Source organism: Protopterus annectens, chromosome 5.part0, assembly GCF_019279795.1.
Source record: "Protopterus annectens isolate FY-2018-M chromosome 5.part0, PAN1.0, whole genome shotgun sequence".
NCBI lineage: Eukaryota > Metazoa > Chordata > Ceratodontiformes > Protopteridae > Protopterus > Protopterus annectens.
In genome coordinates this window covers 1622769817-1622787075 of record NC_056735.1, presented here as the reverse complement: position 1 = coordinate 1622787075, position 17259 = coordinate 1622769817, and the positions used below count along the sequence as shown (strand labels likewise).

General features: G+C 38.0%; 1 pseudogene; it reads left to right on the top strand.

Annotated features, from left to right (window-relative positions):
* Window positions 1-16127: 16127 nt before the first annotated feature.
* Window positions 16128-16779, top strand: LOC122802093 (annotated as a pseudogene).
* The last annotated feature ends 480 nt before the right edge of the window (window positions 16780-17259 follow it).

The window sequence follows — 17259 nt, the reverse complement described above, 5'->3', positions numbered from 1 at the left end:
TAGGTCAAGGACTATAATGCAGAGGTTGACAATGCATAAACTCGCTTCCCAAAACTATTCACCATCCAAGACTCCTTGTTGGGAGGATGAACAGAGGAACTTTCCTCTGCTACTTCATTTTTTGTGGTTGCCACCATGATCATGACATCAACAGACAAACCTTTCATCCAGAATTGCTTACTTTCAGGGGCAGTGATAATTTTATCTGTTCTTTAGGGAACTGGCTCAATAGCATCAGGGGCCTTCCACGCCTGCAGAGAGACCAACTCAATGAGCTTGTCTTGGGTGGAGTTAACCAGGAAGTAGATGGGTGGGTACCAAATGCCTACAGGTAGATGAATTCCTCAGACAGAGGATTAATGGACTTCCAAACACATGCCTGCATAAGGATTTCTAGGATGTCTGCAAAGGAGACATCATCAGGGGGTGAATTTGGGGATCCTTTGCCTTCCTTGAAATCTATATCCTCTGTGACAGATTCCTCCAGGAAATCCAAGAGGTTTCTCTTGCACTTTTTTTCTTCGGGACCTCCTCAATGGGGTGGGGTGGTTTGGGGTGGCATCAGAAGTAGAGGGGCCAGCCTATTGGGAAGACTGAGGCTTTAGTACTCACTGTCCCAGTGGAGGAAGTGGTTGAGATTCTGGTTGAAGATGTGACAAGGTTGTTTGATCCAAGAGGGAAGGAACTGACTGATTGACTGAAATAAACAAGGCTCTCTCCATTGCCTCAAAAGCTGATCCACCCAGAGAAGGAAGGGATCCCAGATCCAAAAGAAGGGAAATCGATATCATAGTCCCTCTCCATCATGAGAAGGCCCCCCCCCCAAGGCAGAAGCTGGAGCTGAGCTGATCAGTGCTGAAGCTTTGAGGCACAGAGAAGACTCTGAAAAAATATTGGTCGACTCAAGTCCCTTGTAACCGACAGGACAGATATGGCTTCCAGAGCTCTTAAGTTCTGAGTGAGACAAAGAACTGAGAACAACCACCAGGACTGAAGATAAGGATAACTTGGGACCCAATAAAGTCCAGACAGCTTGGAACTGATGTCTCTAAAGCTTCCAATGAAGTCTGGGGAAGAAAAAGAAGATGGGGAGTTGTAGACTGAAGTCTCTGATCCAAAGGAGTAGGAACTGAGGAGAAACCTGTTACACCTTGTGCTCAGAGGATCTTTCTCACCAACCTCTCCATGTCGTCTTCGGTAATACTTCAGGAAGAATGGATGAACATGACAGAAGGCTTTTCCAAAATGGAGAAGGGAGCCTGTCTGGAATGGGGTCTATGGAAGGAAAATATTTAGTTCTCGGAATTGGAAGAAATTCCTGTGTCAGTATCAAAGCAAAACTCTTATCATGTCCCTTCAGAATCAAAGATAAGGTTGGATCTGAAGTCTTGGTTGCAGTAGTCGTCAGTTCCAATGAACATGTTGGAACCGAATGTTTGGGTAATTTTGCCATTGGTTTTGAGGGAACAGATGGGGAAGTCAGAGCCAAAGAGCTTCTTTTCTTCACCTTTACTGAAACTTTAGAGGAAGAAAGAGAAGCAGGACTACAAATGCCTGATTTACCTGATGATTTTCCCTTAGATGAGGAGGTTGTTCCAGATATGGCCTCTCCAAAAGAAGAGGCAAGTAGTCCTTTCAAGATCAACTTATTTTTTTCTCTCCACAAGTGCCCAGTGATTAAAGGAGTGAAAACTGAACAGTTCTCCTGAAGGTGGAGGGGCCCTAAACAATACACGCAAAGAGAATGTGTTTATGTAACTTATGTAGAAATTTCAAATCAGGTCAGTAAGTTTTTGGGCTATTAGAATGGAGGGGTTAGTACACTGGTAGAGAAGATGGATAATACCATGTACATGATGACATTACAAAAATGCTTTATATACCTCAGCATATCTGCAACAAAGATGGTAAATCCTAGATTGTTGAGATAAACACTGAGTTTAAAAGATTTGTTTCGGGGAAAAAAGAGAGAGAGAGTAGGATATGGGAAGACAGATTTAGAAACCTGAAAGACAAAGAGAGCTGGGGAATGCTTGATCTCCAACTCTGTCCTTGCTATGGCCAATGCTCTGATAGATACACACACACACACACACACACACACACACACACACACACACACACACACACACACACACACACACACACACACAAACACACACGCACACGCACACACAGTTTATAATATATATATATATATATATATATATATATATATTTGGGATCCATACGGATCCCCGAATGCACTTTCCACTGAAACAGAAATCACTGAGCATACTTCACCGAAAATGCTGTTCACCAAAGCAGCACTTTTGGAGAAGTATACTCGTTGTGCCGGTCATATGGATAAGGGAAAATTCCCTTTTCCCCACTGTAGTGCGACCTAGGCGTGAGAATATTAAAATAGGGGGTGGGTGGTGCAGGGGGGCTTGCCCCCTGCATAGAAGAATGTTTAATGTTGTATTTTTTTAAACATACTTTACCGTAAATGCTTTTTTGGTGAAAAGCACTTTCGGTAAAGTATGTTCGGTGATAATAGATTCGGACTTTTGATCTTTCAATCAAAAGTCCTAGATCCATATATATATATATATATATATATATATATATATATATATATATATATATATATGGTTCACTTCAGTTGATCGAGTTTCCGAAATCTCAAAACTCATATGGTGGAGACCATATGATTGAGTTTTCAGAAACTCGAACATCTGAAGGGGGGTTAAATAGAGTGTGTAAGTGTTTTGGGTGAGGGATTCTGCAGGGGGGAAGCCCTCAGCACTTCTGCAACTTAAATATACTAACTCTGAGATTGCGCTACATTGGGGAACAGGCAAATCTCTCGTTTCACAGTGTCTGCTGAAGCGCAATCTCGGAGTTAGTATATTTAAGTAGGGGGGTGGGGGGTGCAGGAGGGCTTGCCTCCCTACAAAAATGTGTTTAAATTTTTTTTATTTATTTTTTTCACTTTTGATGTTCGAGTTTCTTAAATCTCAAACATATGGTCTCGATCATATGAGTTTCGAGATTTCGGAAATTCGATCATCAGAAGTGAATCCATATATATATATATATATATATATATATATATATATATATATATATATATATATATATATATATATGGATTTATGCCATCAGGAAGCTCAGCAACATTATGCAATATAAGTGTGATGCAAACAGTGTCCCTGTTTAAGAAGTACATTATCCCCATATATTCACTCTGAACGTTTTCAATTCCCATCCACCCATTCAGACTGGTTTTGAAGGATGCCAGGAAGCTACTGTGTTTCTTATGTAAGAGCAGCCTGTTCCATTAATGGGGGATGGTCTGGACTAAGGATTTGTTGCATAGACGGCGATAGTGTAGTGTACTGGCTCACCAGATGTGCAGTAACAAGCACCGCCCAAAACTCTCCCCCGTTGTTGTACGTCAGTTGGAATTATTCAATATTCATCCAGTGTGAATGAATATTTATTGTTTCTGAAATGTACGATGCCACAATTTTTTTATATGCCAAACATGAAATGACAGCAGGTTTTAAAAACAGAGAAAGTATGCCTGTAATCATATTTAGATCTGTATATTTAGGTTGAATTAAATTATTTGCAGCTGTTAGAGGCCTTACTTATTTTGGTCCGAAATATTGCTTAGTTTGAAACGGTGAAAGCTGTGTACTGAACAGACAGCAATGGTTTTGCATTGTTCAGAAATATATTTCCCAGTTCCTCGTAACATTGGTGATTTGGGTAGAAAAGGTGGAGGGTTATGCTTAACAAGTAATGACAGTAAATAAAGTTGTACGGTTTCACATTCTCCTGTTCTAGCAACTACAGTTAATAGTAATAATATTTTTAAAAAAGTGTCCCCCATTTATGCGTGATTTATTTCTGGATTTGTCTGTGATTTTGGACATTAAGATGTTGCTTTCTATGCAGAGCAAAATAAGGCACAGATAAGGAGCAGTAATGCAAGGTAAAATATAATTGTGTTACTTTATAAGTCCCCATGACTGAGAGTTAAATGCAGCAAGTACTCACATCCTCAAGCCCTCGTTCCTCGAAGTTCCACATTGGAAGGATATGAATGGCATGTCAGTCATATCTTAGTTCATATGCAACTTTTCACACCAATCACCGGAGACACGCCCACTCCTGCGCAGAACTGAAGGTGAGCCAGTACACTACACTATCGCCGCATAGACATGTTGATACACCTAGAGTGGGCATTTGTTTTACCACTGCTTCTGTTTAGGTGCAGTAACTCAGAGGAAGGGTGATACACAGCACAGAATGATAAGCAGAAATCACCCCTTAACATCCTGTATGCCACTGACTAGAAGGAGAGGGATTTAAATATATTCAAATAACTTAATCATTTGAAGTCTGAGTTCTTTTTAAGTTCATAGGTAAGTACTAGGCAATCAGTCTGTAGACTATTTCAAGTCTAACCAAAATGCCATATTCAGAATTTCCCTCTAGCCTCAAGGAGGGCAAGACAAGATAGACTGGGACAGAATTTGAGGCTGCCCATCCAATTGTCTAGGTTTACCACGAAGGTGCTACTTTGTTTGAGATGTAGTGGAAGATTGTTCCATTGGTTAGGGATATACTGGGATATGACTATATCACACTGTGTATTATTTATCTGATAATGTATGCTTAGAGGTGCAGTGGATAGTGTTGTCACCTCACAGCAAAATTTCCCTGGTTTGATTCTCAGCCGAGGTGCCTTCTGTGTGGAGTCTGCATGTCCTCCCTGTGTTCACATGGGTTTCCTCCTGGTGCACTGGTTTCCTCCCACATTCTAAAGATATGGAGTAGGTGGATTGGACACTCTAAGTTTGCCATAGGTGTGAGTGTGTGGTGGGGAAGAACTCCTGTGGTAGGGTTAGCCACCTGGCAGTGTAAATCTTGGCTCTAGATTAATGTCACTGTTGAAATGACACCCTAAACCCATGTGCAAAAATGGGGAAAGGGTGTGTGGATGGATAGATGGATGAAGGCTTAGTTCCTTTAACAGTGTATTTCATGTACTATTAGTTCTGCGAAGGAAAAATAGATCAAATAGGGCTGAATCTTTCATGACACAAAAGGCCAGACATAAAAATACACAGGGGAGTCTGTAAGAGATTGAGTAGAGAGAAAGGGTTGCCAATTTCTCCAGATAACTATGATTTTTGAGGCCACTGATCTTTTTAGTTATCAATCTCCGATATCTCTAAAGTTTTGTGATATGTTTAGAGTTATATTCAATAATGGGCCTGATAAAATATGAGTAAAGGGGAATTAAGAGTTATTTGGATCTAGTAAAGATGCTTTTGGAAATGAAATGGGCCCGATAAAAGGCTTTGCAAACTACTGTGGAGACATGATGATCAAATGTTAAGGAATTATCAGTAAGAGTACCTAGATCCCTTACAACAATGTCTGATTGGAGGTGTATCTCCTATATGGTAAGTGAAACTATTTGTTTACCAAAATGAACTATACTATATTTTTTAACTTTAATTTGAGACCATTGTCCTTACACCAATTATTAATATGGTTTAAGCCATGTTGGAGCAACTGTGAGTCAGTTGAAAGTCAAATAACAATACCCAATTTACAGACATCTGCAAACTTAGTTAACCATATGTCAAATAGGAGAGGGCACAAAACTGAGCTGTGTGGTGTTTTGCTTTTGGATGTAGCACCTGGTACTCTAACCACTTGGGTTCTGTCAGACAACCAGTTAGCTCTCCATTGCACAATATAAGGATTTATATTCAGATTTACAAGTCTATTATAATGCTTGTATTGGGAATAGTGTCAAAGTCCTTGGCCAGGTCTAGTTATGCTGTATGTACTGCATAACCACCATCCACTGCTTCAGTTGCTTTTTCTAAAAAAAATAATGAGGTTAAAGAGGCAGCACATTCCTTTGATAATGCAAATTGACGAGGGATCGGGATTGAGGGATTTTTACATGTCCAGATTAATTAAATCTGAGATAATGCACTCCATAGCTTTACATGTACGGCTAGTGAGATTAATGGGTCTATAGTTACCAGGGTCTGAGGTTGGGACACCCTTGTACAATGGCATTATAATAGCTGTTTTCCAGGCTTCAGGAATGTAACCAGTGTAGAGGCTCATATTAAAGGTTAAGTAGGGTTCAGCAAAGCCATATTTGACACTGATAATCACGTAAGCTGGTATCTTGTGAGGGCCCATGGATGAAGTACACTTTTTGAAAGGGCTGAGAGAACTTGTTCCATTGTAATTAAAAGGGGTGACTGGGATTGTAGAACTTGGTCAGATTAATTAAAGGGGGTAGCTTGGATAGGGGAACCAGTGAGGAACTGTTGAGATCAGTCAAGTTGTTTTAGATGCTTTGCAAGGTACTTGCAGAAGAAAACAGTATATTCACTGATGGGCCCAAAAAGAAACAAATAAGATAGATCTATTATTTCTTTGCAACTTGAGGAGATACTATGAAAGATATGTTGTGCAATGTAGAAGGATTTTCTTGCCAAAACAGAGACATGGTGGTCCACAGACAGTTTGTTATCAATATAAGTTCCTGATGCCTGCATCAGATTTAAGTGGAAGGTTACTTATATTACACAGGATAGTGATGCCAGGTTTATCAGAACAGTCTTCTGCATTTCCTAAAATGGGTGTTAAGCCCAGGATGAAAACATGAAACATTTGTTTGGTTTAGCCATGGCTGACAAAATGTGAGTATCAGAATGAAATTTGATGATTATTCCAGTTTGCAATCATTAGCAAAACTAACCTAGTCTTAGTCACTCAATAAGGGCTTTCAGTATCAGACAAGTATTTATTTATTTATTTAGTGTAAGTATATAGAAAGGAGGAAGGGTTCCAGGACAGGACTCTATGGAATATTGCTGGTGACATTTTATGTGTGGGTGAAATGCATCCAAGTTGAATGGCATGGGTTCTGTCGGATAATCAATTACCTTTCCAAAGTAATATGTATAGGTTAATGCTGAGTGGAGACATTATGTCAAAAATTCCAAAACAGGAATACTGTCTGTAGAGGTTATTGTTGGGATTAGATTTTTTCAATAATATTAGTAAGAAGGGTAGTGTCCATAACCGTATCAAGGTCCATGTAGGCAACATGGATTATCCTCCCTTTATCCATGGCCTCACTAACCCCTTTTTTAGAATTCAGCTAGGTTGAGAGAAAGAACTGCATTTACAATGCTAAACTGGTATATATTTCATGATATAAGATCACCTGTATCATTGCTTCTTAATTCAGCTGTAATACATTACATAGCCTTGCACATAACGCTAGTGAGACTAATAGATCTGTAATTCCCAGGGTCAGTGGATGGACCTTCTCTACGCAAGGGCACCACAGTAGCTGTTACTCACATCTCAGGGGTGAGACTCAGGTTGAAGAGCTAACAGAGGAGGTTTGCAAGATAGAACTTAACATTTCTTAGCAATCAAACAGAAATATTGTCAGCACTAAGGGAAATGCTATTTCTAATTTTGGAAAATGCTGAAGCAACTTTATTTCCATGGAATTTTAGAGGAGCAGTGCAAAGGAGGAATGGGTAGTAAAGAATTAGGTGGGTGGTAATGAAGCTGGAAGAGGATTTTTCTAGAAGATTGCTAGTATTGTCCTTGGGGTTAGCGATTAAGATGGAATGAGAGATAATTTCACCAAAGAATTGTTGGTCACTTCTAAGCTCCAAAATATACATAACTGAAGAAGGCTTAATGGTTGCATTATGAGTTAGCTGTAACACTAAATTTGTAGCTGCCCTTGTGTTTTCTATTGACTAATTTGCAGGACTAACTTTTCAGTTTTAAAACACTTTTGTAAAGATGAAGTGGACATCTTTTAATAGATAGCCAGTTATTTATGCAGTGGTGCAGTGGCTAGTGTTGTGACCTCACAGCAAGAAGTTATTTGGTTTGATTCTTGGCTGGGGTGCCTTCTGTGTGGAGTTTGTATGTCCTCCCTGCATGGGTTTCCTCAGGGTGTTCTGGTTTCTTCCCACATTCCAAAGATATGCATCTGGAGCGTTTCTCTCTGGGCCTCCACTGAAAATGAGCTCTGTCCCAGTTGAAATTTCCTGGTAGACAAATGCTAAATAAATAAAACACAATTTTTCTTTCTTTTTTTATACAGAGTTTATTGTTATGGGAGTTCCAATATATGGATTTAGTTTTAAACTTGCAAATATCCTTATGTTGAGTTGGTGCAGATGCCTCAGTACATAGCAGATATAAAATTCAAAGAACAGTGCACTTTTTGGCATTGAGCTTGAGGCCATTAGGGTTACCACCTGTCCCACTTTGCGAGGGACAGTCCCTATTTGGGCAGTTGTGTTCTGCAAAAAAATTGAAAAAATGGCAAATGTCCTGAGATTTTAGGACAAAATTATTTCCTATATTTTATGTAATAGTTGCATAAAACAGTTATTCTGTATCTGAAACACCTAAATGTTATAAGAAACAGAATAAGGAACTAAAATGCTACAAGAATAAGCTTTTATTTAGGCAAAAAACTGAAGTTCTGTCCTTTGTACTGGCCATGGGTATGTTTTGCCCTGCAAAATCTGACATTTGTACCAAAAATGTCCCACTTTGGGCATTTGAAAAGGTGGCAAGCCTAGAGGCCATGCCTCTGACACCAGGCATCTGTCTCAGTGAGGCCCTTCTGTAGGATGTCCACATCATTTGGGGACTCGACTATGGTTCCTAGTTTGCAGTCATCTGCAAACTTCATTATCCAAAGACCTTCTGTGTTAGCCTGTACTTCAGAGTAGTAGATACCAAACGGACTGAACCCTGTGGTACTCCACTTGTCACTGGTTTGAAGTCAGATTTGGAGTCTGCAACTTTTACACTGTGAGTTCTGTCAGTGAGCCATTTGGCAACCCATCTTGTGATGTAGGGATGGTGTCAAAAGCCTTGGCACTTACGCAGGCTTATTGTACTTATTGTGCTTCTGGGTCACTCCTGAGTCACCTGAGATCAGACTTTTAATGTACTCATCCCCTTAACAAATAAAAAAAATAAATAAAAGAAATAAGAATGGTGATAATTTTCTAGAGTATTCCAGCTGAAATAAAACTCCTGCTTGCAATATCCATGGTCAGTCGTCTTCATTTTTGTATTTTTATAGCTACAGAATTTTTATAAGTTTAAACAAGGTAACAGAGTTGCCTATTAAGAACAGTTGCCTATCCCTAGTTTCATCTGTTATTGCACATTTGCAAAGCTTTTGGTTTTAGATTTTTCTTTTCTAATATTTTTCTTTTTTCAGGAAGTAAAATTTCAAAGTTTAAATGAAATTAAGTGGGTGGCAGTGGAAAGAGTCAAAAACACCAAGTTTCTGGGGGTGCACATCTCAGATGACCTATTCTGGTTGACTCATATTAGCCACACAGTGAAGAAGGCACAGCAATGTCTGCACTTCCTTCAGAAACGGAGGAAGGTAAACCTGTCTTAGTCCATCCTCAAAGCCTTCTACAGGGGGACCATGAAGAGCATTCTCTCAAACAACATCATAGTTTGGTATGATAACTGCAAAGCATCTGACTGCAAGCCTGTCTTGAGGGTAGTGAGGACAGCAGAAAAAGTCATTGGTTCCTTGCTCCTATCCATGGATGATCTGCATGAGACTCATTGTGTGGGAAGGGCTAGGAAGATAATCAACAATCTCACTCACCCTGCCCACAGCATACACTTCAGCCTTTCATTGGGCAGGCGGTATTGCAGCTTACACTGCAAAACATCTAAACTAAACGGTAGTTTCTTCCCTATATCCATAAGGCTGCTGAACATGAATGCGAGGCATGACAGCCAATAGTTAGATCAATATGCCACTTGCTGCAAAGTATCATCTACAGTAATCACTCTGGAAAATTGCTTCAGTAACTGGTACAGTTAGCCTAATTTCTTATACTATTGCATCCTGAATGTGCAAAGGTCAGGGATGAGTCACCATTCCATACACGTGCAATATGAACATCAGAATATATCATACTACAACTGATGGAGTGGAATATTCTAAGCAATCACAATGTGAAGTCATATTCTTGCAATACCTACTAGTATAATATTGTCTAATGTCTTCCTGTCCAATTGTGGTAATTTATTGTGTTGTTAATATTTTAATTATTACTGTATGGGCATTAGTCTTACTGTCATTCAACTATGTGTTCATTGTTATGTCTTGCACGAGGACCAAAGCAATGTAATTTCATTCAGCTTGCTCTGCTGTGTATATCTGATTGACAATAAAGTTTACTTTGAATTTGAAGTGCTAGACCAAACTCTATAACACTGCTGGACAACCTCTCAGCCACTAAGTGGAAAAAATCTGACAAAGCTTAAAAATGATGGAAGAAAGACCCCAAAATAGGGAGAAACTGTAAATATTTATCTTATAAACTTAAAAAAATTGCTAGAATAACAGTTTTTGTGTCAGCATGAATTTTCTGAAGAATGTGAAGTTTGAAATTCAAATGTACTTAACTTTTTTAGTGACTTGAATCATCAGTGATTTGCCAGAAAGCAACAAACTTTATAAGGAACTCACCAATAATATGACTGAAAATCAAACATTCTCAATAAATCTGGACAAAAGTTTGGTTTTGGAATAGGTCATTCACTTCCTTGCAGAAGCTCACCAAGTGATATTGATCATCTATAAAAGAATAGGTACCAGAAGTGCAGATCACAGATAATCAATATTAAATGAGCATTTTATTACAGAATGGAGTATTTTAGACAAAGACTGGACAACGTGGACACAAGATTTGCTGTATTCATATGCAGAGTTTTGGGGAGATTCTGCCAAGTACAGAGAGTAAAGAGAAGACAATTACCAAAACTTCTGTATGTCATTTTATTTAACTTAACTATCAAATCACTTTTAGTGGAGGTTATTATTTTTGTGATGCATGATGGTTATGATCACTGAACTTTAAATTAGTAAAATAATACTAATAATAATAATATTAATAATAATAATACTAATTCAGTGTGTTTATCTGGGGCAGAAAACCATGGTTCCCTTTCAGATCCCTGAGTCACAACAATTTGAATAACAACTGAGATTCAGACAGAAAAAAGTAATGAATTCTGAAACATGCTGTTATACCTTTCAAGTGCATTTGGCTGAGGCTTCCTCCATGTACCCTACCTCATCTGCTTATAAACTCTGAGGTCACTGATTTTTGAAGAATGGTGTAAGATGCAACAACCATATATGTTATCCGTGTTCGCATTTGTGCTGCCACTGTTCTGACGAACACAACAACAGTCCTTGTAATTTCAATAGGTACCTACAAACCTTCCTTTATGTATTTATTTAATTGGTTGATGCTTCATTGATTGGGTGCTTGGCTGGTTGATTCGGTGCTTGACTGGTTGATTGGTTGCTTGGCTGGTTGACTGAGTGCTTGGCTGGTTGATTGGATGCTTGCTTGTGTGTGTGTGTGTGTGTGTGTGTGTGTGTGTGTGTGTGTGTGTGTGTGTGTGTATATATATATATATATATATATATATATATACACACACACACACATATAAGAGAGAGAGAGATATAGATGTATATATTGATACAGATATAGATGTATACACGGATCCCTATCAGTTGATTGAATTTTCAGAAACTTGAAATTCATTCAGATGAGACCATATGATCGAGTTTTTGAAAACGCGAAGCTTTTGAATAGAGATCGTGGTACAGCAGGGATCAGGAAATTTACCCATTTCTTCAGTGTAGTGTGATCTCAGAGTTGGTATATATAATATGCAGGGATATGTGGAGGGGTGCAGGAGGGCTTACTCTCCGGCTTAAATGCAAAAAAAAAAAAGCACATTTTTGTGGGGGGTTCTTTGATGTCTGAGTTTTCAGAAACTTGATCATATGGTCTTGTCTGTATGAATTTTGAGTTTCTGAAAACCCAATCATTTGACATTAGGTCTGTATATACTTATATATTGGAGTACTTAAATAAGCAAAACTCCTTATTGTCATCCTCTGTTTTTTTGGAAAAAAAAAATTAGCAGGGCCCCACATGAGTGTGTGTGCAGGGTGACGTGCTGCTCTGGAAAATATGTTTTAAAATTTGCATGGTCTGAGGTTATTCTTCTCAATATGCACAAAAGTGTGTTGACTATTTTTGTGAATGTTGTACTGATTCAGTCATTAAACTTAAACATTTTAATGCTTCTAGAAGCACTAAAAAGCATACATTGGTTAGAAGTACCCCATCAACTAACATATACACAGCTTCTTGCCACCTGTAACCTTATACACAACTTTGTTCCTAGTCAGTCATTACGATCCAGTGACCAAAAGCTCTTGTCTGTCCACAAACCTATCAAATCTGCTGGGCATTATTTGTACTCATACCATGTTGCTAAGGCCTGTAACTCCTTATCTCTATCCATCAGGTCAATATCGAGCCACCACCCCCATTCTTCATTCTGAAAGACATCCTAGTCAAAAGCTGGCTCTGTTCTTGCTCAACACCAGGCTAAACTATACCCCTAAATATGGACAAATGGCTATTCACTCCTTACATCTCCTTACTGTTCTTTCTTAACTCACTGCTTTACTTCTATCAATTTTTCCCCTGGCTTGTACCATAAACCTATTTTTTTCTCACTTTGTATTACACTTCCTTTTGTATTATACTAACTAACCTTTAATGTACAAACTGGCTAAAATTTCCCTAATTATTAAATCACTGTCATGTAACATATCTATTCTTAACTAATGTTTTTATATTATGTCAAATTTAGTATAATTATATAAGGAGTATTTGTTTTTGTATTATTTTTATAGACTGTAAATTTATTATTCTTAAAATGTTTTGTAATCCTTTGCATCTTTTCTCCCTGGGCTTCCACTAAAAATGTGCTCCTACACAGACAAACTTTCCATTCTCAGGTAACCAAATGCCAATAAATAAATAAGTTGATGTAGATATAGATACAGATACAGCTTTAAATATTTTTAGTAAAAATTAATTTGTTGCAGTATCGGTAGCAAATGTTAACTGACAGCATAGGCAATCAATTCACTGGTGTCAGATGATAACAGCTGAGGAAAAATGCATCAGCATATAACTGTGGACAGCTGGAATAAATAAGTAGGCTATTATATATATATATATATATATATATATATATATATATATATATATATATATATGTATATATAGATATAAATATATATATACACACACACTCACACATAAAACTGTATTGTATACCATTGCTTTTCAGGGAGTTAATGACTACAATCATGTTATGTATATCTTGTACATATAATATAGAAATGTTGAGGGATCTACAAACAGCTTTCCAGAGACTATAACCCTGCCCTTCAGCACCTTGCCACCCCTACACCACCTCCAGAACCTTAAGATCTAGCAACCAGTACCAAATAAAGGTCATTAAACACAAAAATGAGGCTGGCAAATCTCTCTTTGCCTGCTCTGCTGCCAGAACCTGGAACTCACTCCCAAATCACTTAACTTCTGTTACCTCTACTTCCCAATTTAAAAAACTTTCTCAAAACCCACTACTTAACAAACTGGCTTTGCTCATGTCACCCTCCCAGTTAAACCATAACATCCCTGTTGTTGTGATCCTACGTACATCACAACAGTGGCTCTCTACATTCCATTCTCTTCTACTCTACCCAATGATAAATACCCTACAATAAAAAAAAATTGTGTCAGAGTTTCATGAATGTATATTCTAATGTATTGACTTTCTTTTAGATATTTTAAAATAGTTAATTTCTACTAAGTATTGTTGTATAAATCTCCTGCTTGCTGTAATACTCACTTCTTATCTTACCATATTGTATCTTTTGTACTGTACTTTACCGAAGCTTTTCTCCGCAGGCCTCCGCTGAAAATGGACCTGTGTCCAGTCAGGCTTTCCCAGTAAACAAATGTAAAACAAAAAATAAAAATAAAATAACACAAGTAAACTCATGGTACAAGTTGTATATATGCTTGAGAAGTCTGCAAAGCACTTAAAAAGAGCTGCTAGATAACAAAAACTACAACGTTTATTTGCATTATGGAAATCAAGGTATTATAGATAATCTGTAAGTTGGTGCTAAAATAATAAAGGTGCCTGGAATACGTTTTTCAGGAACATAAGTACTAAATCACACCATATTGACAATTCTATTGCTCTTGTAAACTTGTTTTCAAAGAAATCTTAAACATCTTTTCAGGAGTGTACCTTAAAACATGAGGTAGTGCATTTCAGAGTTGGTTACTCATGTGGTACTAAGAATCTACATATGTGTTACTTATTTTGGTGGATTCAACTAAACGTTGAGTGTAAGTTCTGAATACTGCATCCTGACTGCAGCACACTACAATGTTAACAAAATCTTAAATTAGCCATAGAAATTCACTTGGGAATGACTGGTTAAAGAACCCTTGAAATGGCATGAACAAAACTTTACCCCAGTGAAAGGCATTTGAAAAGAGATTACTATAGGCAGGAGAAATTCTACATTTAAATGCTAATAAGAATAAGACACAATTCACTGCCCTCATTGTGTGCTTTGTTGCTAGGTGTTTGTTTTTCTTTCAGCTTTTCCTGGTTAGGGGTAGCCACAGAGGAACTCCGGTCCGCTAATGACTGGCAGTTGATTTTTATGGTGCCGAGGTGCCAGCCCGACGCCCAACCTTCAACGAAGGCACGCCCATTCACACATGTCTTTTGAACACCACTCAACCATGGGGAGGACATGCAAACTCCACACAGAAGGCGCTCCAGCTGAGAATTGAACGGGAGAACCTTCTGCTGTGAGGTGACAATGCTACCGCTGCACCACCTCGGCTTGCTTGCTATGTTGCTAGGTGTAATACGTTATATTACTTAACTATTTTGAAAATTGCATATGTAGAATCACACTAGCAACTTAACTAGTGCATGAATACCCTGTAACCAGAACTGAAAAGATTAATTTGTTTTGTAATTGGTGAGTTTGTAAACATCAATATTTAAATAAAGTGCTAGGCTGACTTGAATGGAATGTCCTTGACAGGCGCATTTACAAACAAATACAACAATGTGAAAAACCTTAGTCACTGTAAACATGTAAACACTCCCACCCCCCTGGAAAAGAAGTGAGTGATTCTAAAATTTGGTATTCCAGTTTGTGTTGCACCTGCTATCAATAAGTTCTGAACATGCAAACACAAATCGTTTCTCACATTCTACAGAAATGAGAATAATGTCTAGTTTGATATTGTAGCTCTGTCATACAAAAAATAGGGTCTATATTAAATCAACGAAAATCCATTACATCGAATACCAAAACAGCGACACATATTACTCAAACCATGAAAATACTGAATGCACTAAACCGCGAAATTTAAAATGTCGAACGTTCATATTCAGCCAACCCCAGAACCCGTTACATACTACCTACCCAAACAAAATAAATAAACCACATACATACACTAACCAAACCCTACTCCTAACCCTAAAGTAAAGCACCAAAACTCAACTTCTAACCCTACATTAAACCCCACATACACAACTATCTATGCACTATCCTAAACCCCTCCCTAATCCTAAGGTCTGTAATTACCACACACTTCCCCTACGGAGATATACCCAAACAAAATAAATAATACACATAAATACATTTAACAAAACCCTACTTCTAACACTACACTAAATTTTACACACATTACCTGTCTATACACTTACCTTAACCTGCAACCTAACCCTAAGGTCCGTAACTATCGCACACTTACCTTACGGAGCTATACCACAGACGGGCCAACCAAAAAACGTTGACATTTCGAATTTACGTATTTCGCGCAATACGTGTCGATGATTTCGTATTCGTGTAAACGGAGTTTTGACAATCTAATAGGAACCCCAAAATAAAGTACACAGCAGAGTTTTATCTGACCAACTCAGCTCTCCCCCTGTCAGGTAAGTGTTGCAACTCATATAAGTATTTGCATGTTTAGTAAATGCTAACATTGACAGATGTGTTTTATTTGCAGGTCTGTCACAGACATTTGGAGGATCTTACTAAAATCCATTAATTCTACATTCTCTGGAATAATACAAGGCTAAATATGGCCCTTGAAATTGTTGGTCTTGGTGTAATTGGTTTCATAGGGACATGTGCTGTAACAGGGATGCCTCAGTGGAGAGTTACAGCCTTTATTGGCAGCAACATTGTTGTCTTTAAAAATATATGGGAAGGTTTGTGGATGAATTGTATCTGTCAAGCTAACATAAGAATGCAGTGCAAGGTATATGATTCTCTTCTGGCACTGACCCCTGACCTTCAGGCTGGCAGAGGACTGATGTGTGCTGCTGTAGCGCTAACCGTCTTAGCTATGATAATAGCCATCATTGGAATGAAATGCACACAGTGTGCTGGAGATAATGCACGTGTCCAAGGATATATACTTCTTGCTGCTGGAATTATATTTATTTTGGGTGGAATTCTAGTTCTGATCCCAATATCCTGGACAGGACATAATATTATCAGGGACTTTTATAATCCTTTAGTTAACAATGCCCAGAAGAGAGAACTGGGAGAAGCCTTGTACATTGGCTGGGCAACTACAGTTGTCCTTATTGTAGGTGGAGCAATCCTGTGTTGTATGTGCTGCTGTACAAAAGAGCCAGTACAGGTATACACCTCATCCAGCAACCTACTGCTCCCATCACGTCGCCCAAAGAACTGCAAGTACTTACAGCAAAAGTCAGTATGTTTAGAGTGTGTGCCTGGGGTCGAAAGCAAATGAGCAGGTACTAATCCCCCTGTAAAGCATGTAGAAAAGTGAATGTCATCTAAACTAAATATTCATATAGCAGAAGAAGAGATTACTTTCATTTATGATATGCAAAAGAAAAAATGCAAAATTATTATTGCAATACTGATGAGTCAGTTTTTCTTTGTGTTTAATCTTGACTAGAATTATAGAGTTCAGATTTTTGCTAAACTTTCCACTTTCAGAGTGTCAGTGTTGTGTGGTGTAAATAGAAAATTAATAAAAACAATCTCCAAATGCATGTATTGCTTATTTATACTACATAAAGTCAAAAATATAGCCTCTAGTAAGAATATTCTGAAATCATTCACTTTAAAATTACTACAGGCATTAACTGTATGATAATAAATAAATAAATGAATAAATAAATAGACAAGTAAACAAAAAAAACAGAAACAACAGAAAAATAAGAAAATGGGGAGGC